This window comes from Salmo trutta, chromosome 24, assembly GCF_901001165.1.
Source record: "Salmo trutta chromosome 24, fSalTru1.1, whole genome shotgun sequence".
In the NCBI taxonomy this organism is placed as follows: Eukaryota; Metazoa; Chordata; class Actinopteri; order Salmoniformes; family Salmonidae; genus Salmo; species Salmo trutta.
In genome coordinates this window covers 9,157,399-9,182,583 of record NC_042980.1, presented here as the reverse complement: position 1 = coordinate 9,182,583, position 25,185 = coordinate 9,157,399, and the positions used below count along the sequence as shown (strand labels likewise).

The window sequence follows — 25,185 nt, the reverse complement described above, 5'->3', positions numbered from 1 at the left end:
ACAGGCACTGCTGGCTAAGAGGCTAACTCAGCTATGAAAGCCAGAGCGGTCATAGTGAGATGTTTGAGCCAAAAAGTCAGTCTCTCTCACTCTCCCAACCGAGAGGAAATCTTTAGGTGATGGATCAGTAAACTTTGGGAGGGAGTAAACAAGGGGGGTGATGTCATGGAAAATGGTGGTGTGTGTGCTTGCGTGCATGCGTGTTCATTATTGGCAGAGAGGTGGCGAACAGCTGGGCCAACAGCTTAGAGGTAGATTGAACAAGTTCTACAAGTTCCAAATCTGACAAGAAAAAAACAAGAATAGAACCAAAACAAATAAAAAGGCTGTTGTTCAGGTAAACAAAACAATCTGTTTGGAGATGTACTGAGTGTCCCTGCTTTGGTCAACACAGGAGGCAATAATGTAGATAATAAAGTTGATCATGGTCTGGTAGAGGAACACTATCATTAGACCAGCTTTGCCCTGTAATAATAGACAGCCGAGGTGTAAGAGAAGGGAGAGAGAGGTTATTGTATTATTGTCGTAACACTGTCATACTTTAGGCAATCTTGTTCATTTACTTTGTAGTAGATATGGGTCAATCTGAACTTCTGACATGCATTGATGTCAGTAGAAGACTAGGTGAAAAAATTTGACTTCAGTGGAAGCAGGGATTCGCCCTGCACAATATACCATGAGCATCTACACAACGGATCCTGTTTAGTGTACAAAGCAACAACCAGTTGGGTCTGGGCCCATATCCACAAATGGTCTCAGGAATGCTGATCTAGCACCAGTTTTCCTTTTAGATCACAAGGAATAGGATTATATGGACAGATCCTAGAATAGCACTCCTGGTGTAGAACGTACTGTCTAGCTTCTGTCGAAGTGGGTTGGTTCCATACAGAAGGATGTGGGCCTCAGAGTGAACCGTCTGCAGTTCTTCCAGTGAGGCTTTCCGCCCCCGTATACACTGCAGTGAAGGGGGAGGGGCGGAGAGAGAGAAAGAAAGAGAGTTGGTAAATTTTATTTTCATTTTATTTGTATTTCTTTCCCATTTATTTAACCAGGTAGGCCATTTCGTTTACAACTGCGACCTGGCCAAGATAAAGCAAAGCAGTGTGACACAAACAACACAGAGTTACACATGGAATAAAACAAACGTACAGTCAATAACACAATAGAAAAATCTATATACAGTGTGTGCAAATGTAGTAAGATTAGGGAGGTAAGGCAATAGATAGGCCATAGTGGCAAAATTATTACAATTTAGTAATTAAACACTGGAGTGATAGATGTGCAGAAGATGAATGTGCAAGTTGAGATACTGGGGTGCAAAGGAGAAAAAAAATATATGGGGATGAGGTAGGTGGGGTGGGCTATTTACAGATGGGCTGTGTATAGGTGCAATGATCGGTAAACTGCTCTGACAGCTGATGCTTAAAGTTAGTGATGGAGATATAAGACTCCAGCTTCAGTGATTTTTGCAATTCTTTCCAGTCACTGGCAGCAGAGTACTGGAAGGAAAGGCGGCCAAAGGAGGAGTTGGCTTTGGGGACGACCAGTGAAATATACCTGCTGGAGCGCGTGCTACGGGTGGATGCTGCTATGGTGACCAGTGAGCTGAGATAAGGGGGGCTTTACCTAGCAAAGACTTATAGATAACCTAGAGCCAGTGGTTTTGGCGACGAATATGAAGCAAGGGCCAGCCACAAGAGCATACAGGTCGCAAGTGGTGGGTAGTATATGGGGCTTTGGTGACAAAACAGATGGCACTGTGATAGTCTGCATCCAATTTGCTGAGTAGAGTGTTGGAGGCTATTTTGTAAATGACATCGCCGAAGTCAAGGATTGGTAGGATAGTGAGTTTTACGAGGGTATGTTTGGCAGCATGAGTGAAGGATGCTTTGTTGCGAAATAGGAAGCCGATTCTAGATTTAATTTTGGATTTGAGATGCTTAATGTGAGTCTCTGCTTAATGTGAGTCTAACCAGACACCTAGGTATTTGTAGTTGTCCACATATTCTAAGTCAGAAACCGTCCAGAGTACTGATGCTAGACGGTCCGGGCGGGTGCGGGCAGCGATTGGTTGAAGAGCATGCATTAAGTTTTACTTGCATTTAATAGCAGTTGCAGGCCACTGAAGGAGTGTTGTATGGCATTGAAGCTCGTCTGGAGGTTGTTAACACAGTGTCCAAAGAAGGGCCAGAAGTATACAGAATGGTGTCATCTGCGTAGAGGTGGATCAGAGAATCACCAGCAGCAAGAGCGACATCATTGATGTATACAGAGAAAAGAGTCAGCCGAGAATTGAACCCTGTGGCACCCCCATAGAGACTGCCAGAGGTCCGGAAAACACACCGGACAACACACTGAACTCTATCAGAGAAGTAGTTGGTGAACCGTGCAGTCATTTGAGAAACCAAGGCTGTTGAGTCTGCCGATAAGATGCGGTGATTGACTGAGTCGAAAGCCTTGGCCAGGTCAATGAAGATGGCTGCACAGTATTGTCTTTTATCGATGGTGGTTATGATATCGTTTAGGACCTTGAGCATGGCTGAGGTGCACTCATGACCAGCTCGGAAACCAGATTGCATAGCAGAGAAGGTATGGTGGGATGTGAAATGGTCGGTGATCTGTTTGTTAACTTGGCTTTCGAAGACTTTAGAAAGGCAGGGTATGATAGATATAGGTCTGTAACAGTTTGGGTCTAGAGTGTCTCCCCTTTGAAGAGGGGGATGACCGCAGCAGATTTCCAATCTTTAGGGATCTCAGACAATATGAAAGAGAGGTTGAACAGGCTAGTAATAGGGGTTGCAACAATAGCCACAGATAATTTTAGAAAGAAAGGGTCCAGATGTCTAGCTCAATTGATTTGTAGGGGTCCATACTTTGCAGCTCTTTCAGAACATAAGCTGTCTGGATTTGGTGTGAAGGAGAAATGGGAGGCTTGGGCAAGTTGCTGTGGGGGGTGCAGAGCTATTGACAAGGGTAGGGGTAGCCAGGTGGAAAGCATGGCCAGCCATAGAAAAATGCTAATTGAAATTCTTGATTATCGTAGATTTATCGGTGGTGACAGTGTTCCTAGCCTCAGTGCAGTGGGCAGCTGGGAGGAGGTGCTCTTATTTCCGTGGACTTTACAGTGTCCCAGAACTTTTTGGAGTTTGTGCTACAGGACGCAAATTTCTGTTTGAAAAAGCTAGCATTTGCTTCCCTAACTACCTGTGTATATTTGTTCCTAACTTCCCTGAAAAGTTGCATATCGCATGGGCTATTTGATGCTAATGCAGTACGCGACAGGATGTTTTTGTGCTGGTCAAGGGCATTCAAGTCTGGAGTGAACCAAGGGCTATATCTGTTCTTAGTTCTACATTTTTGAATGGGGCATGCTTATTTAAGATGGTGAGGAAAGCACTTTGAAAGAATAACCAGGCATCCTCTACTGACGGAATGAGGTCAATATCCTTCCAGGATACCCAGGCCAGGTCGATTAGAAAGACCTGCTTGCTGATGTTTTAGGGAGTGTTTGACAGTGATGAGGGGTGGTCGTTGACCGCGGACCCATTACGGGAGCAGGCAATGAGGCAGTGATTGCTCAGGTCCTGGTTGAAGACAGCAGAGGGTATTGGGAGGGCAGGGCAGGTTGTTCAGGATGAAATCTATGAGGGTGCCCGTGTTTACGGATTTAGGGTTGTACCTGGTAGGTCCTTGATAATTTGTGTGAGATTGAGGGCATCTAGCTTATATTGTAGGATGACTGGGGGTGTTAAGCATATCCCAGTTAGGTCACCTAACAGTACAAACTCTGAAGATAAATGGGGTGCAATTAATTCACATACGGTGTCCAGGGCACAGCTGGTGGCTGAGAGGGGTCTATAACAAGCGGCAACTTGAGAGACTTATTTCTGGAAAGTGGATTTTTAAAGTAGAAGCTCGAACTATTGGGCACAGACCTGGACAGAACTCTGCAGGCTGTCTCTGCAGTAGATTGCAACTCCACCCCCTTTGGCAGTTCAGTTATCTTGGCGGAAAATGTTGTAGTTGGGGATGGAAATTTCAGAATTTTTGGTGGCCTTCCTAAGCCAGAATTCAGACACAGCTAGGACATCCGGGTGGTGGCGGAGTGTGCTAAAGCAGTGAAAAAAACTAACTTAGAGAGGAGGCTTCTGATGTTAACATGCATGAAACCAAGGCTTTTACGGTTACAGAAGTCAACAAATGATAGCGCCTGGGGAATAGGAGTGGAACTGGGGGCTACAGGGCCTGGTAACACTTACTATGACACCAGAATCTGTAATTGTGTACCCATTGTTATAATGTACCGCTACTTTACTAATCCCCAAGGGCCACCTGAGCTTTTGACGGACAAGAGGGATGGAAAGGATGGAGGGATGGAAGGATGAAAAGGAGGGAGTGAAGGAGGGACAGGGGGGCAGCAGGGTAACACCTGCAACCAGGAATCTCCAATTAGTAACAGTGGAGGTCGTAAATGAGGTCCTAAAGGGGGTGTGAGTGAGTGAGAGAGAGAGAGAGAGAGAGAGACGAGAGAGAGAGAGAGGAGAGGAGAGGGAGAGAGGGAGGGAGGAGAGAGAGAGAGAGAGAGAGAGAGAGAGATAGAGAGAGAGAGAGAGAGAGAGAGAGAGAGAGAGAGGAGAGGAAGTCTGGGGGTGGAATTTGTTTGCTTGTTTATTTGTTGATATTATTTCTGTTTGTGCCATTCGGGAAAGACAGACAGGCAGCTGTGCAACCAAGCGTAGCGATGACGCAATGAACGAGTGAGACGCGGGAGAGATCAGACACAGGAGACCCGCACACTCTAGGAGCTCAGATGCAATAACTGAATAACCGGCGTTTCGACAGACAAGCTGTCTTCATCAGGGTATAATGACAAACACTGCGGGTCACTAGTTTATATAGTGTCATAGGACACGCACAGGGGTCTGTAATCATGGCCGGGTGTGGCTTGAAATCATTGGTTAATTTACAGATAAATAGAACGTATAAAAAAAATGAATGGATAGCATACGGTCATAGATACAATTTGGCTACATAGGCCTACAACACTTTCAATGAATAGCAAAATCACAAGAATCACAAGAATGGCTTCAGATCATAGTCTACGTTGAGACCGAAGGGAGCAAGGGTCTTTAAATTAAAGATAAAGACACACACACACACACATACAGGAAAGATTATCCCCATTTAGGAACCATTAGGCTGTTTTTAGACCTCTCGGATGAAGAGAAAAGAATGTCTCTTGCTGAGAAAATTTGTGTGTGTGCGTGTGTGTGTGGTAATTGTGTGTGCGCATGCATGAGTGCGTGTATGTGGATTGTCACAGAACAGGTGCAGGGCATGATAAGACCCACTATAAGCTTTTTATCTCTGCCAGCACACTTCAAAACAACCTAATACTTCAAAACAAGGCCCTAAGCTAAACAATGATCTAAGGTCAGTTTAGATTTTTTCTGCCACATGGTTAAGGTTAGGATTTGGCAAGGGTTAGCTGATCCTAGATCTGTGCTTATGGGCAACTTGCGGTGGGGTGTTTTGTCAATGGGGAGGTCGGGCAGCATGGTTTAACACTGCCCCCTCCTGGTCAGAAATGGTGCCTTAGAACGCTCTGAAAGTGGAATAATGGGTCCATCTCAGTAGTCTAGGTTAGATGGGAAAAGGAAGCCACATTCTACTATTGAGATAGGACGGCGAACAAGCTTCCTCAGTTACTCTGACAGAATTTATACTCTAAATTGGATTTCTCCCCTTAGTCTCTGCACTAATCTGAAAAGACTGTATGGGTGAAAACACAGAGCAGGCCTCAATATAACCTCTGCTTGTAGGTCAGTGCTTAAGTGAGTGAAACAATGTGTGTGTGTGTGTGTGTGTGTGTTGATATAGATTATTGATACATATCCAAGAGATGAGCTTTGGTGATGGTCTCCGTACCTCACACTTGCCCCTCAGTCCTGTCTCTTGTAGTCGAGACCAGATGCTCTGGATACGTCCGGCGTGCTCTGGATGTGTGTTGGTGTTGCCACACATACACTGGTGCTTCTGCATCAACGTGTCATACACCAGTCCTGGAGGATGATGGGAACACACAGAGTTAGGAAAAAATATTTTAGGAGACTGTTTGGGAGACAATAACCGTGTCCGAATACCCGTACATGCGTTCTAAATATTAGGCATTTTGGGTATGTGAAAATCTAACCTTTTATAGTATGTGACATTTTGGAAATGTAGTATGCTTTAAATGCCAGGGTGTCATACTCATTTTGGCTTTTGATTTAAGTAGAATTCGCTGCACACTAATGAGGAAGAGAATCGTCTTTTCAGACTCCCGTGTGTTTGAAAACGGCTGATTAATCAGATAAATTGACGTGCTGTACCAAAATGAACAAACGGCGGCAGTCAACGCAATCGCGCATTAGATGACACATTCTCAGTATGGATGAGCCTAGTGTGTTGACATTTGATGCTTACTGCATTCGTTTGTACTGAACAGTATGTTCTAAATAGTATGTAGTACGATTAGTATTTAGTACACAGTATGTCGTTTTGGTAAGTAGTAGGCAAGCCAGATTTTGGACACGGCCATAGATTCTCAGTGCACTTCCATCCCTTTTTCTTTCTCTCTCTCAAACACACACACACACACACACCACACACACACACACACACACACACACACACACACACACACACACAGACACACACACACACACCTACACTGCATGGCTGATCAGTATGCTGGACACTGGGGCTCTCAGAGTGGTTTAGAGGGGAACGAGTCAAGGACTTGATTATTTTTCAGGGAGAGAGGACACATTAATCTAAGAGAACAGGCAGCTAAGCCCTTGCAGACTGAAGGTTAGAGAGATAGAGTGTTGGAGCGTGTGTGTGATTGTGTGCATGAGTGCGCACGTGTGTTAGTGTGTGTGGGGCAAGGGTGCTTGCCGGTGGTGAAGCGAGGCTTGGTGGGTGGTTCCTGCTGCACCACGATGGGGGGGAAGCAGGCCGAGGCAGGGATGATTGGGCCCTGGAGAGGGGGCGGTGCGCTGGGAAGGTGATTGAAAGGCCGGCTGCCTCCATCGAAGCCTGGTAGTTCCTCAACTGGTGGATTCTCTGCTGCTCCAACAACACATCCTGCTCCTCACAGAGAGAGAGAGACAGAACAGAGAGAGAGAGAACAAGAGAAACAGAAAGAGAGAGAGACAGAGACAGAACGAGAGAGAGAACAAGAGAAACAGAAAGGGAGCAAAACAAGAGAAAGAAGAGAGAGAGACAGAGAGAGATGGAAAGAGAGACAGAGCCAGGCAGAGAGAGAGAGAGAGAGAAAGAGAGACAAGACAGGCAGAGAAAGAGAGAGACAGCGAGAGGCAGAGAGAGAGAAAGAGATATTACACACACGTAAGTGCTCTCTCTCACACACACACACTCCAATTCAGCTATCGTGTGCATCTGTTGAACTGCTGCAAGATATCTTAGTAGCCAGAAGATGGCGCTTGATGCATCTCCATTATCACAGCCAGACAGACGTGAATCAGACGTGTGAGCTGATTCAGGAGCATAAAGATACAGAGACAAATGCTTTGTAAGTATGCAGGTATTCAAATGATCTCATTTATAGTCACCCCAATTCTTATTAAAGACTACTGGTGGGGCTGGCTATAGATGATTGTCATAAGGACATATTGGGATTCAGATTCGCAAACTGTACTGCCACTAAGTGAATTGCCACTACTGTAACAGACCAGGATTCGATTGGGCAATGCTCCTGTTCTAACACTTCATTTCCCAGGGGCCCCCGGTGCTCTACTTCCTGCCGGGGGATGTAGGGTTTGTGGGCGTCATGACAACAGGGAGGACAGTTGATTGGATTTGGTCTGACCGCAGGGCTGTATGTTAGACAGGGAGGACATGGTCTTGTGTGTGTGTGTGTGTGTGTGTGTGTGTGTGTGTGTGTGTGTGGTCCTAGGGAGACTCAGATTCAGCTGTAGAGAGGAGGCATGAGGCTGCCCTCAGCCATTCAAACAAAAAACTGCATGCTATTTCACTTTGTGAGTAGGAGTATAGTGTGTCTATGTGGGTGTGTGTGGTGTGTGTGTGTGTGTGTGTGTGTGTGTGTGTGGTGTGTGTGTGTGTCTATGTGTGTGTGTGTGTGTGTGTGTGTGTGTGTGTCCAGACAGCGAGAGTAAGCCATGTGTGGGTGTCTGTTTTTCGTGAACTGACTAAAAACCCAAATAGCCTACATTCTGTTCACTATCACCGAAGCATGACAAGTGTGTAGTCATCTGTCTGTCTGTTTGTCTGTCTGTCCGTCCGTCCGCCGTCCGTATGTCTGTCTGTCTGTTTGTGTGTTTGTGTCTGCATTTATGCGTGTATGCCTGAATATGTGTGTGGTGCGTATGTACATTTGTGTGTGTATGCATGAATATGTTTATGTTTGATTGTGTGTGTGTTTCTGTGTCCCCTCCTCTTCCTGCTCTCTGTCCCGTACCTGTCTGAAGAGCAGCTCCTGGTCAACTATCCTATCTCTGTGGTCCCTCTCTTCTTCCTGGGGGTCCGGGGGCTCCTGCTTGACTGTCACTCCACACATGAGGCCTCTGTCCTGGGGACATAGGGCTTGGTGCTCCCTTAGCTCCTCTTCTGTCTCCTGGGTGACTCTCGTGCTGGACCGGCCCCGGCCCTGGCTCGCTGGGCTTGGCCATCATCTGAATGGGGGGAGGTTTAAATGTTAGAAGACACAGCACTGGGTATGAATAAGTTACACATACCTGTTCAAAATAATACTAATAATAGACATTTTTTACCCAGAGCGATAGTCATGCGTGCATACATTTGTTGTATGGCTGGCCCCAGCAACCCTTTGCATTGCAATCGCCATGCTCTACTAACTGACCCACACAGGACCACAAAACGATAAGTAATGGTAACTGTTGCAATATATATGTTGTGAAAGATCTTATCGCTGGGTGACTCCTTGCTGCCTATGGCTTAGAGGCAGTATACAATTGTTCAGGTTGATTGAGCTGCAGGCAGCTTCTTCATGGTCGTGTCGCCGGCGGAATAGCCTTCTTCTCAGAAGAATAGACTGACGAGTTTCAGAAGAAAGTTCTTTGTTTCTGGTCATTTTGAGCCTGTAATCAAACCCACAAATGCTGATGCTCCAGATACTCAACTAGTCTAAAGAAGGCCAGTTTTATTGCTTCTTTAATCAAGACAACAGTTTTCAGCTGTGATAACATAATTGCAAAAGGGTTTTCTAATTATCAATTAGCCTTTTAAAATGAGAAACTTGGATTAGCTAACACAGCATGTCATTGGAACACAGGAGTGATGGTTGCTGATAATAGGCCTCTTTACGCCTATGTAGATATTCCATAACAAATCTGCTGTTTCCAGCTACAAAAGTCATTTACAACATTAACAATGTCTACACTGTATTTCTGATCAATTTGATGTTATTTTAATGGGGAAAAAAATCGCTTTTCTTTCAAAAACAAGGACATTTCTAAGTGACCCCAAACTTTTGAACAGTAGTGTATATCCATAAAAATCTAAAATGGACCTTCTTGCAACAGCATGGGAAGTAGCCATTAGCCAATATCAGGGGGACAGTAAGCTCCCGTATGTGTTAGGTGAAATGCCGCAGTTTGCAATCATCGCAGCAAAGTTTGGGACCTGTTGCGATAAAAAAAAGGGCAGGCAGTGGATTTTGGAGACTAGTGGAGCACAAACACCAAAGTAAATGAAATCTATATTTATCTGTTTATTTATTTTCCCTTGCCATCTGTACTTCTACTACATTGTAACAACACTGTATATAGTTAATAACGTAACATTTGAAACGTGTTTCTCTTTTGTGTGTTTAATGTTAACTGTTCATTTTGTGATTGTTTATTTCACTTGCTTTGGCAATGTTAACACTGTTACCATGCCAATAAAGCCCCAACGATTTGAATTGAGAGAGAGAGAGAGAGAGAGTGCTGAGGTAACATAATAGTAGAGAGAGTGAGACAGAGCAAGAAAGAGAATAGGAGAATATCCTCCATAAACAGAAGGATAAAGAGGGTACTTCTGTTCAAAATCAAGTGAGGGAGACAGGGACCAAGACAGAACTTCAAAGTGGAGAGTGAGCGGGAATGAAAGTGGGACGTTGGGTAAGGTAGACATCAGATAAATCAGATATAGAGAGACTAAGAGTAGGCAGCCCAGAGAAAGGGACAAAGAGTGACAAGAGAAGACAGAAGAAAATGAGACACAGAAATAGAGTAGAGCGAGAGAGGGAGAATGAAATAGACAAACAGAAAGAGACAGATTTACCTGTATGCAGAGAGAGAAAGAGAGAAAGAGAGAGAGAGAAGCAAAGAGAGAGAGTGTGTAATCAAGACTGTGGCGGATGATGCTGTGCCAGGCCAGCTGGGTCCATCAGGCTTGGTCGCCACGGGGATGGCAAGGGAAATAACAACACCCCCCACCACCTCCCGTTTCCAGTGTCCCTGGTCGTAGTCACCATGGCTGGCAGACGCACACACAGGGCCCTATTGGCACAACGCCAGGGGACCCGGTCCATTGACGTCAGAGAGCTGGTCTCTTGCCTCATCCCCCGTCCCTCTTCTTCAAACACAAGCCTCTCTTTTTACACTCAACCCCCTCCGCCCTTTCAATCTCCTTGACTCGCTCTTTCTGGAACTCTTTAAACACTAGAAGCACTGAGGCTATCATTTTTTATTGAAAATTGAAATATCTGCCATTTTAAAGTCATGCCCCCCTCCATCCTTGACTTTTCCTAAAAAATATTTAACACACATATGGTGTTAGAATGTGTCACAAACAGTTTGAAGAGGACATGTCATTTTCAACCCCTGCCCCTCATTCACAGGCTGATGATCGGCCCTCGAAACTAAACTTAATGAAACTAAATTCATACAAAATATAAAATGGAGTTATTATATATGTTTTGTATTTCTAATGTTACCAAAGACCTTCATAATTAAAACCAAAGGATACTTTTTCCAATAGCATATATGAAACTTGTTTATTAGACTGTTAGAATGTTGCAGTCAAAATGACTTCTCATTGGCTCCGAGTGGGGTCCCTTGAGGCCCAGCTTTTCTAGTGTTAAAAGCGGGAAACACACTTTTGGGATTTGAGCCAGCCACATGAAGGATGAGATTGCTTTGAAGTTGAAGCCTACTGTAGTTCATTTAATGCTTAATAAACTGGTAGTTAAAAACAACACCTCAACACTGTTAATATCCAACTATACATGTTTCATTGCAGCTTTTTAGTACCTTTCATCCAAAACATGTGGCAAAGACCAAGGTTCCATCAAATACATAACTTTTTTTGACAGTAGATTACAATCTAACAGCGGCACTATGGAGATATTGATATCACGGAGACAGCTGATTCACAAGTAAACTGACAAGTGACCACTTATGGATCACCAGCAAACAATCAAAATATTCTGAGAGTCAGAAACCCAAAATATGACTGGGTTGATTTAGCCGCGTCATACTAACACAGATCCTACCACTCCCATTGCTTGTCAAACAACAAATCTAATGCTAAACCATTGGGGAGTAAACTAAGACATATTCTCCATATTCTTAATGGATGACCACCGAGAACTCTGAGGTCCATTCTGAGGTCAAAAGTAGGGGGAAACAACAGATTCCCGTAGAGCAGTGGTTCCCAAAATGTTATAGTCCCGTACCCCTTCAAACATTCAACCTCCAGCCGCATACCCACTCTAGCACCAGGGTCAGCGCACTCTCAAATGTAGTTTTTTTGCCATCATTGTAAGCCTGCCACCACACACACACACTATACGATACATTTATTAAACATAAGAATGAGTGTGAGTTTTTGTCACAACACGGCTCATGGGAAGTGACAAAGAGCTTTTAAAGGACCAGGGCACAAATAATAATATAATAATTTTGCTCTTTAATTAGCCATCTTACATATAAAACCTGATTTGTTCATAAAAAATGGTGAATAACTCACCACAGGTTAATGATAAGGGTGTGCTTGAAAGGATGCACATAACTCTGCAATGTTGGGTTGTATTGGAGAGAGTCGTACGCTACGGTCACAAGACGCAGGCCTCCTAATTGTCCCTAGAATTTCTAAGCAAACGGCTGGAGGTAGGGCTTTCTCCTATAGAGCTCCATTTTTATGGAATGGTCTGCCTACCCATGTGAGAAACGCAGACTCAGACTCAACCTTTAAGTCTTTACTGAAGACGTATCTCTTCAGTAGGTCCTATGATTAAGTATAGTCTGGCCCAGGAGTGTGAAGGTGAACGGAAAGGCTGGAGCAACGAACCGCCCTTGCTGTCTCTGCCTTGCCGGTTCCCCTCTCTCCACTGGGATTCTCTGCCTCTAACCCTACACAGGGGCTGAGTCACTGGTGTTCTTCCATGCCGTCCATGGGAGGGGTGCGTCACTTGAGTGGGTTAAGTCACTGACGTGGTCTTCCTGTCTGGGTTGGCACCCCCCCCCCCCTTGGGTTGTGCCATGGCGGAGATCTTTGTGGGCTATACTCGGCCTTGTCTTAGGACAGTAAGTTGGTGGGTGGAGACATCCCTCTAGTGGTGTGGGGGGTGTGGTTTGGCAAAGTGGGTGGGGTTATATCCTGCCTGTTTGGCCCTGTCCGGGGGTATCATCGGATGGGGCCACAGTGTCTTCTGATCCCTCCTGTCTCAGCCTCCAGTATTTATGCTGCAGTAGTTTATGTGTCGGGGGGCTAGGGTCAGTCTGTTACATCTGGAATATTTCTCTTGTCTTATCCGGTGTCCTGTGTGAATTTAAATATGCTCTCTCTAATTCTCTCTTTCTCTCTATCTTTCTTTCTTTCTCTCGGAGGACCTGAGCCCTAGGACCATGCCTCAGGACTACCTGGCATGATGACTCCTTGCTGTCCCCAGTCCACCTGGCCGTGCTGCTGCTCCAGTTTCAACTGTTCTGCCTGCGGCTATGGAACCCTGACCTGTTCACCGGACGTGCTTGTTGCACCCTCGACAACTACTATGATTATTATTATTTGACCATGCTGGTCATTTATGAACAGTTTAACATCTTGACCATGTTCTGTTATAATATCCACCCGGCACAGCCAGAAGAGGACTGGCCACCCCTCATAGCCTAGTTCCTCTCTAGGTTTCTTTCTAGGTTTTGGCCTTTCTAGGGAGTTTTTCCTAGCCACCGTGCTTCTTTAACATGCATTGCTTGCTGTTTGGGGTTTTAGGCTGGGTTTCTGTACAGCACTTTGAGATATCAGCTGATGTACGAAGGGCTATATAAATAAATTTGATTTGATTTAAATCATTTTCCACACACAGTCTGTGCCTGTATTTAGTGTTCATGTTAGTGAGAGCCGAGAATCCACTCTCACATAGGTACATGGTTGCAAAGGGCATCAGTGTCTTAACAGCGCGATTTGCCAAGGCAGGATACTCTGAGTGCAGCCCTATCCAGAAATCTATCAGTGGTTTCTGATTAAATTACATTTTCACAGAACCGCTTGTTGCAATTTCGATGAGGCTCTCTTGTTCAGATATCGGTAAGTGGACTGGAGGCAGGGCATGAAAGGGATAACGAAACCAGTTGGTTGTGTCGTCCGTTTCGGGAAAGTACCGGCGTAATCGCGCACCCGGCTCACTCAGGTGCTTCGCTATATCACATTTGACATTGTCCGTAAGCTTGAGTTCATTTGCACAAAAACAAAAAATCATACAATGACGGAAAGACCCGGTGTGGTCATTGTTAATGTAGACAGAAAACTTCTTAATCATAGCCTCAATATTGTCCCGCACATTGAATATAGTTGCGGAGAGTCCCTGTAATCCTAGATTCAGATCATTCAGGAGAAAAAAACACCCAGATAGGCCAGTCGTGTGAGAAACTCGTCATCATGCAAGAAGTCAGACAAGTGAAAATGATGGTCAGTAAAGAAAACTTTAAGCTTGTCTCTAAATTCAAAACAATGTGTCAACACTTTGCCCCTTGATAACCAGTGCACTTCTGTATGTTGTAAAAGCGTTACATGGTCGCTTCCCATATCATTGCATAATGCAGAAAATACACGAAAGTTCAGGGGCGTTGCTTTAACAAAGTTAACCATTTTCACTGTAGTGTTCAAAACGTCTTTCAAGCTGTCAGGCATTCGCTAGGCAGCAAGAACCTCACGGTGGATGCTGCAGTGTACCCAAGTGGAGCAACTGCTTGCACGCGCATTACCACTCCGATATGTCTCCCTGTAATGGCTTTTGCGCAATCAGTATAGATACCAACACATCTTGACCACCAAAGTGTATTTGATGTCACAAAGCTGTCCAGTACTTTAAAAATATCCTCTCATGTTGTCCTGGTTTCCAGAAAAGGATGTCTTCCTCAATTGACCCCCCATAAACGTAACGGACATATACCAGGAGCTGTGCCAGGCCCGCCACGTCTGTTGACTCATCCAGCTGTAACGCATATAATTCACTGGCTTGTATACGAAGCAGTAATTGTTTCTAAACATCTCCTGCCATATCACTGATGCATCGTGAAACAGTGTTGTTTGATGAAGTCATTGTCTGTATAGTTTTTTGGGCCTTTTCCCCCAGCATTGTCCCAGCCATATCCGCAGCAGCAGGAAGAATTAAGTCCTCCACAATAATATGGGGCTTGCCTGTCCTAGCCACTTGGCTTGCCTGTCCTAGCCACTGTCTTAGCCACTTTTTCCTCCAAACATAAGGATGGTCATTATGGCCAAACAGTTGTATTTTTGTTTCATCAGACCAGAGGACATTTCTCCAAAAAGTTAGATCTTTGACCCCATGTGCAGTTGCAAACCGTAGTCTGGCTTTTTTATGGCGGTTTTGGAGCAGTAGTTTCTTCCTTGCTGAGCGGCCTTTCAGGTTATGTCGATATAGGACTCATTTTACTGTGGATATAGATACTTTTGTACCTGTTTCCTCCAGCATTCACAAGGTCCTTTGCTGTGGTTCTGGGATTGATTTGCACTTTTCGCACCAAAGAACGTTCATCTCTAGGAGACAGAACGCGTCTCTTTCCTGAGCGGTATGACGGCTGCGTGGTCCCATGGTTTTTATACTTGCGTACTATTGTTTGTATAGATGAATGTGGTACCTTCAGGCGTTTGGAAATTGCTCTCAAGGATGAACCAGACTTGTGGAGGTCTACAATTTTTTTCCTGAGGTCTTGGCTGATTTCTTTAGATTTTCCCATGATGTCAAGCAAATAGGCAATGAGTTTGAAGGTAGGCCTTGAAATACATCTACAGGTACTCCTCCAATTGACTCAAATTATGTCAATTAGCCTATCAGAAGCTTCTAAAGTCATGGCATAATTTTCTGGAATTTTCCAAGCTGTTTAAAGGCAGTCAACTCAGTGTATGTAATCTTCTGACCCACTGGAATTGTGATACAGTGAATTATAAGTGAAATAATCTGTCTGTAAACAATTGTTGGAAAAATTACTTCTGTCATGCACAAAGTAGATGTCCTAACCGACTTGCCAAAACTATAGTTTGTTAACAAGAAATGTGTGGAGTGGTTGTAAAACAAGTTTTAATGACTCCAACCTAAGTGTATGTAAACATCCGACTTCAACTGTATATTGTCAAGAGAGCCAGCAAACCGTGCCAATATATCCTCCAAACACAGGCTTCGAGGGCATTATCACTACGTCTAACACAGTCTGGAATTTGCTCCCTCGCCAGGACACTGTTCAGAGGAGCTGCTAGCCAACTACACAGCTAACACAACCACTTCAAACTAAAGCTGGAAAGACAGCAAACTAGCTGCATTTCATTTCGTTTCACCTTTTTCTCTATTGACATTTCTTTGTATATATCCATAACAATTATGCTGACTCATGATTTCAACTGTCTGAGAAAAGCAGTTTGTCTCATCGTGACACGCTAATCCTCAGTGGGACAGTGGAGATCAAATTTCAATATTGAAACGATGTTGAGAAAGATAGCAAGGTTTATACAAATCTATGCTGTTGAAAACCAAATGGTATTCTAAAAGAAAGGGGAAATGTCTAGATGCTTTTCACAGTGGCGATCAAGTTTCTAAATTGCCTGGTTGGGCTGATGAGACAGTAGATTGCGCAGTGGGATGGAACACTAAATAAGTATTACAACGTCATAGCCTTAGCCAGTGGTAACTTGTGGAATAGACACCGGCTGGAACACAGTTTTAACCTCTCTAGGGTAGGGGGCAGTATTTGCACGGCCGGATAATATGCATATAATTGTTTGATTTGGATAGAAAACACCCTAAAGCTTCTAAAACTGTTTGAATGGTGTCTGTGAGTATAACAGAACTCATATGGCAGGCAAAAACCTGAGAAGATTCCTTACAGGAAGTGCCCTCTCTGACCATTTCTTGGCCTTCTACACTCTCTTTATTGAAAACTGAGGATCTCTGCTGTAACGTGACAATTCCTACGGCTCCCATAGGCTCTCAGAAGGCGGCGCAGAACGTTGAATGATGACTTTGCAGCCCATTGCTGAAAAACAGTAGCACATTTGGATAGTGGTCGATCTGAGAACAATGAGACAGGGGCGCGCGTGCAAGAGAAGAGTCCATTTTAGATTTTTAGTCTTTGAACGAAAACAGGGTTCCCCGGTCGGAATATTATCGCTTTTTTTATGAGAAAAATCGCATAAAAATTGATTTTAAACAGCGGTTGACATGCTTCGAAGTACGGTAATGGAATATTTAGAATTTTTTTGTCACGAAACGCGTCGGGCGCGTCACCCTTCGTCACCCTTCGGATAGTGTCTTGAACGCACGAACAAAACAGAGGATATTTGAACATAACTATGGATTATTTTGAACCAAAACAACATTTGTTATTGAAGTAGAAGTCCTGGGAGTGCATTCTGACGAAGAACAGCAAAGGTAATCCAATTTTTCTTATAGTAAATCTGAGTTTGGTGAGTGCCAAACTTGGTGGGTGTCAAAATAGCTAGCCCGTGATGGTGAGCTGCCTACTCAGAATATTGCAAAATGTGCTTTTGCCGAAAAGCTATTTTAAAATCGGACATAGCGATTGCATAAAGGAGTTCTGTATCTATAATTCTTAAAATAATTGTTATGTTTTTTGTGAACGTTTATCGTGAGTAATTTAGTAAATTCACCGGAAGTTTGCGGTGGGTATGCTAGTTCTGAACGTCACATGCTAATGTAAAAAGCTGGTTTTTGATATAAATATGAACTTGATTGAACAAAACATGCAGGTATTGTATAACATAATGTCCTAGGAGTGTCATCTGATGAAGATCACCAACGGTTAGTGCTGCATTTAGCTGTGGTTTGGGTTTATGTGACATTATATGCTTGCTTGAAAAATGGGTGTCTGATTATTTCTGGCTGGGTACTCTGCTGACATAATCTAATGTTTTGCTTTCGTTGTAAAGCCTTTTTGAAATCGGACAGTGTGGTTAGATTAACGAGAGTCTTGTCTTTAAAATGGTGTAAAATAGTCATATGTTTGAGAAATTGAAGTAATAGCATTTCTAAGGTATTTGAATATCGCGCCACGGGATTCCACTGGCTGTTGAGTAGGTGGGACGATTTCGTCCCACATACCCTAGAGAGATTAATCAATCAGCATCCAGGATTAGACCCACCATATAGAATATAATCCTCAGGAATTATAGAGAAAGAGAAATTCAAGAGGGAGAAAAAAATAGCAATAATTATCTCTACACCCCCACCCTGCTCCGACCTTATGATTCTCCATCTTCACCTAATCACCACACACACACACACACACACACACTAAATACACACACACTGAGCTCTTTCCTGTCGACCATATAAGGAAGCGGCTTCCTCCATAATGTAGTTGTTATGGCGATGGAAGAAGCATGCACAGGAACATGCACACAGGACAGGCAACACTTTGCCAATGTACAGTTGTTGTGTTGTTGCTGGGCCTGTTGCTTGTGCTTCATAATGTAGCAGACACACACACACACATAAAAGAACAAAGGATGCATGCACACACACAAAACACACCACACACACCTTGTTGATGTGCAGTTGCTGCTGCTGGAACTGCTGCTTGTGTTTCTCCAGGAACTGCTGGTGCTGCTGCTGGACCACCAGCTGCTGCAGGGCCTGGGCGTTCTGGGGCAGAGGGGCTGACTGGGTCCTCCCCAGGGGACGGTGCTGCCCACGCAGCTTGTGGATGGAGGACGATTGCAGGGGCATCCCGCCCAGGCCTGAAACACATGAAAACACAGACACAACATGAATAGGATGATCCACAAGTAACATCGGGTACTCAAAGGAGGCTGCTGTCACTTTAAACCGGAGGACAGGCTCATTGTACTGGCTGGAATGGAAATGTCAAACACATTCATTACATTCCAGAAATTACTATGATCTGTCCTCCTTTCACCAGCCGCCACTGAAACCATCAAGCAAGGTGGTCCTTTAACACCAGGTTTTGGAGATTATGTGCTTCAGATAGTGCCTGAGACGGAGTGGATATGCTTACAGCAAGACAGACCTGGTGGGTTCTGGGACTGCTCCAGGAGGACCATGTGCTGGAGGAGGGGATTGTGTGCCGAGCCCCCATCGGTCAGGTAGGAGGGCAGGTGGGCCCCTGGGATGAAGGAGTGGTTATGGGGAAGCCCTGCTGCAGTCTATCGTGCATTGAAAGCCTGTCACCTTCCTGCTGGCCCGACGTCATCTGAAGGGACAAATAGAGGGAGAGACAGAGACACAGAGAGAGAGAAAGAGAGAAAGAGAGAGAGAGACAGAGAGTGTGAGAGATAGAGAGAGCCCCTAATGCAAACCAGAAACATCTAACTGTAGTGTAATTTCCCTCTAAACCATTACAGGGCAAAATATATAAATGAACTACAGTGAATGAATAACTTTCTGCCTGAATTGACTTGGAAGAGTTGGAAACGGATATAGAGCGAGAGAGAGTGAGATGGGGGTAGTACATGCGTCACTGACTGCTGGTCATTGTCTCTCAATGGTGCCTTTCTGAAATGGAGTAAGGCTGAAAAGCCACATATGACAGATGGACTAGGTCTAGACAGGGCCCCCTCTATGTAGACTCTTCCACTCTGAAAGGGCCATGTGCGCAAGCAAGCCCTCAAAGTGATGGAGGAGAGGAGAAAGAAAGGAGAGAGCGAGAGAAGGAAAGAGAGAATGAGTGAGAGAAAAGATGGGGAGAAATAGCAAGTTAGATGGAGAACATAAGAAATTGGGGGAAGGCGGTGGAGAGAGTGTGGGGGGGAGTGGGCTAGAGAGAAAGGGAGAAAGTGAAATGTCAGGTTAGAAAGATACTAACGAACGGAAAGAATGAATGAAAGTAAAAACTAAGAGAATGAGAGAAAAGTGGGTGTATGAACTAACGCTGGAAGGGCCGGTGGCAGGCAGGCCCAGGGTGATGTTAGGCAGCGAGGGCGATGTGTACAGAGACAGCTGGCTCAAGGGGCCCTCTCGGCCAGCCAGCCTGTGGGCCAGGGAGGCCTGCAAACAGAGGAGCACACAGTCAGAAAGAGACACTGAAACATAGACACAGGCCAGACAAATAGACCCCTCTGCAAAAATAAACAGCCCTGTCTGGTCATTCCCCCGGACCCCTGTGGCCTCCTGTCTACACTGGCCATCTGGAGCACTTTGCTTACAGAGACACATACGCTCAGAGCCTTAGATACTCACAAGGATACAAAGATACACATACCCTATACACAGAGACACTTGCATTTACACACTCATGTGCACATACTTACACACACAAACAGTCACACCATATCAAACAAGCATGCAAGCACACAGGCACACACGCACACGCCTGACAGTGTGAGCCAACAACTAACAGGTGGGACATAAAACATACTGTTTGGCTCGGGCAATATTAAGCAAACAGCCCTCAGCAATGTGACTGGGAACAGTCAACAAAAGGCAGATTGAAAAGAGAACAGTACAGTATATCAGAAGCTCCTGGTTTCTGCATGGTCACAGTAAGCTAACAGCTTAATGTAGGTTGAGGTTCGAGTGGCTGCTTAGTGCTTACCTCTACTGAACTACTGGACATGGAGCCAGCGATGCCATTCTCATTGGTGATGTTACTGGAGCTGTTGTTGGGCGAACTGGGGCCCGAACCAGGAGCGCTGTTGCAGGCCAATTCTACAAAAAAGACATAAAACACGAGACATGAGGCTCCCACACAACATGCATACTGATCAATATACCAGGTTGGAAACCTATTGACTTCAACCTACAGAAAAGTACTAAAGTCATAGATGCAAGGGCTGTGTGAGTTTTCACGTGTTCCGCTTGGGCTGCGTTGTGCGGCAGAAGCTTACCAGCCATGTCCAGAGAGCGCTTCTTGGCGGTGGTAATTGGACCATCCTTCCTGCGTAGAAGTGGGCTACTTCTGCGCTCCGTTACCTTCTGTTTTAGCCTGGACCGGAGCTTCAAGTTGGGCTCAGAAGCTAGAGAGGAAGGAGGGGGTCCATTAAAACACAACTATAGAGCAGAACATACACAACACAAATGACAGAAATCGGAGGGAAGAACACGCAGTTCTTAGGAAGGCTTTTTTTGTTGGCATTGCTATTGAGGGCATACTTGAGATGACAAGTAGGGCACTATAAAAATGGGATTCATTTGAATCAAACCAAATACTTCCGCAAACCATGAATGAATATAGTTATGAAGACAACACTACAACAGGGAATGATATGAACATGTTGCACATATTCTGTTCTGTCCTGCAGATGATATGCAGACGTATGGAAGTGGGAAAACAGACAGTCTGATATCTTTCTTAGGAGATTCTAGCTGCTCTGGCTTCCCTGTCTGTCAAAGTCTCAGAAGGCTTTTGGGCTTCGGGTGGCAGGCAAAGACAAGAGCTTTCGCTCTCTACTGCACATCATGCCTGTCACTCCGTTCTCACTCTTCTCTCATGCTGTCTGAAACTGTCTGGAAACAAGAAAAAACTCCAGACCCCAGCAAACCGCCTCCCCCGGCCCGACTTCAGCTGACCTGTGCTCAGTACAGATCTGAGGTGACGTCACCCTACTCTGAAACTCTCAGAGAAGAGCGCTTTAATGGAGAGTGTTTTACAATGTACGTAGACAACATTAGTACACAATCAATAGTCCCAAACAACACACTGTGCTGTGGAGCCTAGAATGAAACTAGCAGAAATGAAGCATGCAATGGTACAAGAAGATAAGCCAGTTCAGGGCAGTTAATGCAGCACTGGTGAAACTAGCACGGAAATGAAGCACTGCACATGGTAGAGTAAGCCAGTTCAGGGCAGTTAGTTATGCTAACAAGCTACTCCATCAACAAGCTACTTCTGGAAAGACTGATGGGGCAGATGAGAAGAGACTTGATGAGATGAGCTCCAAACATGTGATAAGGATGAGCAGCAGTAGGGGTAACGAGTTTCCAGTCTTGGCAGCTCTTGCCCGACCCAAGCTTCATCAAGCCCATCTCAATGCCCAGCTAATGAATAGCTCTTGTGTCAAATGCTTGCAATTAAACAAGTGTGTGTGTGTTTTTGATGGACTTCTCGGGTTTTTTTGTTCATTTCTGCTTTCTGTGTGTGGACAGACGGATGGGGGATAGGGCCAGAGAACAATAGCGGGAGTGTCGAAGAGGCGACTGTAATTACCGCATACACAATGATCAGGGGAGGAGCACGGCCCTTGTCAAGCGCCAATCTTGGAGATCTATCATCTCTCCGACAAAGCCTATTCCCCCTCAGGAAACTAAAAAGATTTGGCATGGGTCCTAAGATCCTCAAAAGGTTCTACAGCTGAAACATTGAGAGCATACTGACTGTTTGCATCACTGCCTGGTACGGCAACTGCTCAGCCTCTGACCGCAAGGCACTACAGAGGGTAGTGCGTACGGCCCAGTACATCACTGGGGCTAAGCTGCCTGCCATCCAGGACCTCTACACCAGGCGGTGTCAGAGGAGGCCCTAAAAATTCAAAGACCCCAGCCACCCCAGTCATAGACTGTTCTCTCTCCAAGTCTAGGACAAAAAGGCTTCTCAACAGTTTTTACCCCCAAGCCATAAGACTCCTGAACAGGTAATCAAATGGCTACCCGGACTATTTGCATTGTGTGCCCTCCCCCCAAACCCTCTTTTTATGCTGCTGCTACTCTCTGTTTATCATATATGCAGAGTCACTTTAACTATACATTCATACTACATTCGTACATACTACCTCAATTTAGGCAGACCAACCAGTGCTCCCGCACATTGGCTAACCGCGCTATCTGCATTGTGTTCCGCCACCGCCATCGCCACCCCCTTTTTTATGCTACTGCTACTGCTACTCTCTGTTCATCATATATGCATAGTCACTTTAACCATATCTACATGTACATACTACCTCAATCAGCCTGACTAACCGGTGTCTGTATGTAGCCTCGCTACTTTTATAGCCTCGCTACTGTATATAGCCTGTCTTTTTACTATTGTTTTATTTCTTTACCTACCTATTGTTCACCTAATATCCTTTTTTGCACTATTGGTTAGAGCCTGTAAGTAAGCATTTCATTGTAAGGTCTACACCTGTTGTATTCAGCGCACGTGACAAATAAACTTTGATTTGATTTGATTTAGTGGCTAATCCTCAAAAAGAGCTTTAGTTTTAGAGATGTCCCTACTCGAGGTAGAACAAAACACAACCATGTTTTTCACATCTGTAATATATCCCATTTAAAAAAATAGATGGTTGTGAAAAATATTTACTGCAAAATGGTTACATTTATAGATATTGTGACACCCGCTAAACTCAAAATGTGCAGAACAATGCCTGGCTAGAGAGGGGGGGCATATAAGCTAATGTAACCAATTTTGCAAGCTCTGATATTGCACAAATGTGGAATACAAGTCGTCAGTTATCTGCCCTACATACACAAACAAAAACATTAGGATATCTTAATGCATCTTGGAAATATAGACCTGTAAACACAGAGATACAAAAGGTGGAATATCTCTACCACAAAATGTATGATGAACGTAAGCTTTACTTTTGACATACACAGTACATTAGGAAAGTAATCAGACCCCTAAAACAGATTCAAATGCTTTTTTCCCTTATCAATCTACACCCAATACCCCACAATGACAAAGCAAAAACAGGGTTTTAGACATTTTTGCAAATGTATAAAATGTTTTAAACTGAAATATCACATTTAAATAAGTATTCAGACCCTTTACTCAGTACTTTGTTGAAGCACCTTTGGCGGCGATTACAGCCTCGATTAGCTTGGCACACCTGTATTTGGGGAGTTTTTCTCCATTCTTCTCTGCAGATCCTCTTAAGCTCTGTCAGTTTGGATGGGTAGCGTCGCTGCACAGCTATTTTCAGGTCTCTCCAGAGATGTTTGATCGGTTCAAGACCAAGCTCTGGATGGGCACCTCAAGGACATTCAGAGACTTGTCCCAAAGCCACACCTGCGTTGTCTTGGGTGTTCTTAGGATCGTTGTCCTGTTGGAAAGTGAACCTTTGCCCCAGTCTGAGGTCCTGAGCACTCTGGAGCAGGTTTTGATCAAGGATCTCTCTGTACTTTGCTCTGTTCATCTTTCCCTCGATCCTAACTAGTCTCCCAGTCCCTGCCGCTGAAAAACATCCCCCACAGCATGATGCTCCCATCACCATGCTTCACCATAGGGATGGTGCCAGGTTTCCTCCAGACGTGATGCTTGGCATTCATGCCAAAGAGTTCAATCTTGGTTTCATAAGACCAGAGAATCTTGTTTCTTATGATCTAAGAGTCCTTTAGGTGCCTCTTTGGCAAACTCCAAGCGGGCTGTCATGTGCCTTATACTGAGGAGTGGCTTCCGTCTGGCCACTCTAGCATAAAGGCCAGATTGGTGGAGTGCTGCAGAGATGGTTGTCTTTCTGGAAGGTTCTCCCATCGCCACAGAGGAACTCTGGAGCTCTGTCAGTGTCACGCTCTGACCAGTAAAGGGGTTATTTGCTATTGTAGTTTGGTCAGGACGTGGCAGGGGGTGTTTGTTTTATGTGGTTTGGGGTTTGTTGGGCTATGTTATTATGTAAGAGGGGTGTTTGTTTAGAGTGTTCCGGGGTTTTTGGTCTTGTTCTAGGTTAGTGTTTTTCTATGTTAGTTCTAGTCTTTCTATTTCTATGTTTAGTTAATGGGTTGACCTTCAACTGGAAGCAGCTGCTCCTCGTTGCTTCTAATTGAAGGTCTTATTTAAGAGGGGAGTTTTTTTTCTATGGGATTTGTGGGTAGTTGTCTCCTGTTTTGTGTCTGTGCACCTGACAGGACTGTTTAGTGTGTTTGTTGTTTTGTATACGTGATTTGTTTGTTTTTCCTTCTTTTGATTTAATAAAGAAGATGAGTATACACGTTCCCGCTGCACCTTGGTCCAATCCTTACGACGCCCGTTACAGTCAGAGTGATCATCGGGTTCTTGATCACCTCCCAGACGAAGGCCCTTCTTGGAGAATCTCTTTAATAGACAACTTTCCAAGTGAAATTTGTATGGTCCTGCATGACAAAAGTACATACAGCTATACATGTCTTTTTTATATTTTGGGTATTGTATTCTAATCAGCTTTTAGGAAAACAAGTGGGCTGAGACAGTGAAAACTGTAATTTATTTTCAGTTAAAGGTTCTTCTGTGGATGTTATATGTTCAGCCTCTTGCAATTACGTAAGGGGGCCCCCATAGTCTTGACTCTAAAACCATTATGATGTCCAAAATCCAATATGGCTGCCACAATACCATTAAATGGTGGTTTAATTTCTGTATATACAGTACATGTTTTAATTGAAAGACATCTTTCAGATTTGTGTACTGTACTCAATACTATTTTAGTGTAATTCAACTATGTTGGGAATCCATAAGCTGCCATAATTACTCATACAACATTGTCTGGATATAGAAAAGTAGTGTTGAGCGATTAACCGAAATGTGTATTTTTTTGTTTTTTAAACAACAAATTGACCGACATCAGTTCAATTATTTGAATTCCATTTTGTTTTTTGTTTTTTCTGTGAGTTCAATATGCACTTTGCACAGGTTCTCTAGAGGTACACTACCAGTCAAAAGTTTTAGTTCAAGGGGTTTTCTTAATTTTTACTATTTTCTACATTGTAGCTAATAGTGAAGACATCAAACAATGAAATAACACAATTTTAAATCA

The 25,185-nt window shown here is 44.3% G+C and overlaps 1 pseudogene; it reads right to left on the bottom strand.

Moving 5' to 3' along the window:
• Positions 1-25,185, bottom strand: part of LOC115161477 (histone deacetylase 4-like) — an 82,159-nt pseudogene that overhangs the window by 39,500 nt on the left and 17,474 nt on the right.